We start from the raw sequence: 3089 nt of genomic DNA on the forward strand, positions 1-3089 counted from the left end.
TTTTATTTTATTTTATTGTTATTTTGTGTTTTATTAGGTACATGATCATGTGGAGTCACGAAAAAAAAATATAAAAATTAAAAACCGAATCAAAAACAGTAGAAGAAAAATCACACCCTGGAGGAAGGACAGACTGGCGTTCAACGCCAGTAAGGAGCATCTGGCTGGCATTCAACGCCAGAACAGAGCATGAATCTGGCGCTGAACGCCAGAAACAAGCAACATTCTGGTGTTTGAACGCCAGGAATATGCCTTGAGAAAAGCTGGCGCTGAATGCCAGTAACAAGTATGGAACTGGCGTTCAACGCCAGAAACATGCTACACATGGGCGTTGAACGCCAGAACATGCTACACATGGGCGTTGAACGCCCAGAACGTGCATCACCTCAGCGTTTAAACGCCAGAATGGTATGCAAAGGCATTTTGCATGCCTATTTGGTGCAGGGATGTAATTCCTTGACACCTCAGGATCTGTGGACCCCACAGGATTACCTCAGGATCTGTGGACCTTACAGAATCATCTCAGGATCTGTGGACCCCACAGGATCCCCACCTAACATATTCCCACCTTACCTCCTAATCCTATAACACTCTTCCCCATGTCACACTTCCCAACAACTTTGATCTCTCTTCCCAATTACCCCCTTCACCACTCACATCCATCCACTCTTCCCCATAAACCCCACCTACCTTCAAAATTCAAAAACACTTTCTCACCCAAACCCACCCTATATGGCCGAACCTACCCTCTCCCCTTTCCCTATATATACCCTTCCATTCTACTTCATTTTCACACAACACAAACCCTCTCTTCTACACCTTGGCCGAAACACCATCCCTCACTCTCATCCATATTTTCTTCTTCTTCTTCTTCTCTTCTTTCTTCTCTTGCTCGATGGCGAGCAATATTTTAAGTTTGGTGTGGTAAAATCATAAGCTTTTTGTTTTTCCATTACCATCAATGGCACCTAAGGCCGGAGAATCCTCTAGAAAAGGAAAAGGGAAGACAAAAGCTTCCACCTCCGAGTCATGGGAGATGGAAAGATTCATCTCCAAAAGCCATCAAGACCACTTCTATGATGTTGTGGCAAAGAAGAAGGTGATCCCTGAGGTCCCTTTCAAGCTCAAGAAAAATGAGTATCCGGAGATCCGACATGAGATCCGAAGAAGAGGTTGGGAAGTCCTAACCAACCCCATGCAACAAGTCAGAAGAGAGGTTAGGAAGTCCTAACCAACCCCATGAAACAAGTCGGAATCTTAATGGTTCAAGAGTTCTATGCCAATGCATGGATCACTAGGAACCATGATCAAAGTATGAACCCGAGTCCAAAGAATTATCTCACAATGGTTCGGGGGAAATACTTAGATTTTAGTCCGAAAAATGTGAGGTTGGCATTAAACTTGCCCATGATACAAGGAGATGCACACCCCTACACAAGAAGGGTCAACTTTGATCAAAGGTTGGACCAAGTCCTTAGGGGCATATGTGTGGAAGGAGCTCAATGGAAAAGAGACTCCAAAGGCAAGCCAGTTCAACTAAGAAGACTGGACTTCAAGCCTGTGGCTAGAGGATGGTTGGAGTTCATTCAACGCTCCATCATTCCCAATAGCAATCGATCTGAAGTTACTGTGGATCGGGCCATCATGATTCATAGCATCATGATTAGAGAAGAAGTAGAAGTTCATGAAGTCATCTCCAATGAAATCTACAAAATAGCCGAAAAGCCCTCCACCATGGCAAGGCTAGCTTTTCCTCACCTTATTTGCCATCTATGTTACTCAGCTGGAGTTATCATAGAAGGAGATATCTCCATTGAGGAGGATAAGCCCATCACCAATAAGAGGATGGAGCAAGCAAGAGAGACCCTCCACGGATCTCAAGAGATGCATGAGGAAGCTCATCATCAAGAAATCCCTGAGATGCCTCAAGGGATGCACTTTCCTCCCAACAACTATTGGGAACAACTCAACACTTCCTTAGAAGATTTGAGCTACAATATGGAACAATTAAAGGTGGAACATCATGAGCACTCCATCATTCTCCATGAAATAAGAGAAGATCAAAGAGCAATGAGGGAGGAGCAACAAAGGCAAGGAAGGGACATAGAAGAGCTTAAGGATATTGTTGGTCCTTCAAGAAGAAGACGCCACTAAGGTGGATTCATTCCTTGTTCTTATTTATTTCTGCTTTTCGATTTTTATGTTGTGTTCATTTATGTTTTGTGTCTCTACTTCATGATCATTAGTGTTTAGTAACTATGTCTTAAAGTTATGAATAATTCCATTAATCCTTCACCTCTCTTAAATGAAAAATGTTTTAATTCAAAAGAACAAGAAGTACATGAATTTCAAAATTATCCTTGAATTTAGTTTAATTATATTAATGTGGTGACAATACTTTTTGTTTTCTGAATGAATGCTTGAATAGTGCATATTTTTAATCTTGTTGTTTATAAATGTTAAAACTATTGGCTCTTGAAAGAATGATGAACAAAGAGAAATGTTATTGACAATCTAAAAAATCATGAAATTGATTCTTGAAGCAAGAAAAAGCAGTGAAAAAGAAAAGGCTTGCGAAAAAAAAATGATCCAAGGCTTTGAGCATCAATGGATAGGAGGGCCCAAGGAAATAAAATCCAGGTCTAAGCGGCTAATCAAGCTGTCCCTAACCATGTGCTTGTGTCATGAAGGTCCAAGTGAAAAGCTTGAGACTGAGTGGTTAAAGTCGTGATCCAAAGCAAAAAGAGTGTGCTTAAGAGCTCTGGACACCTCTAACTGGGGACTCTAGCAAAGCTGAGTCACAATCTGAAAAGGTTCACCCAGTCATGTGTCTGTGGCATTTATGTATCCGGTGGTAATATTGGAAAACAAAGTGCTTAGGGCCACGGCCAAGACTAATAAAAGTAGTTGTGTTCAAGAATCAACATACCTAACTAGGAGAATCAATAACACTATCCGAAATTCTAAGTTCCTAGAGAAGCCAATCATTCTAAACTTCAAAGGAAAAAGTGAGATGCCAAAACTATTCAGAAGCAAAAAGCTACAAGTCCCGCTCATCTAATTAAATTAATATTCATTGATATTCTGGA

The sequence above is a fragment of the Arachis duranensis genome, chromosome 1 (assembly GCF_000817695.3).
Source record: "Arachis duranensis cultivar V14167 chromosome 1, aradu.V14167.gnm2.J7QH, whole genome shotgun sequence".
Lineage (NCBI taxonomy): Eukaryota > Viridiplantae > Streptophyta > Magnoliopsida > Fabales > Fabaceae > Arachis > Arachis duranensis.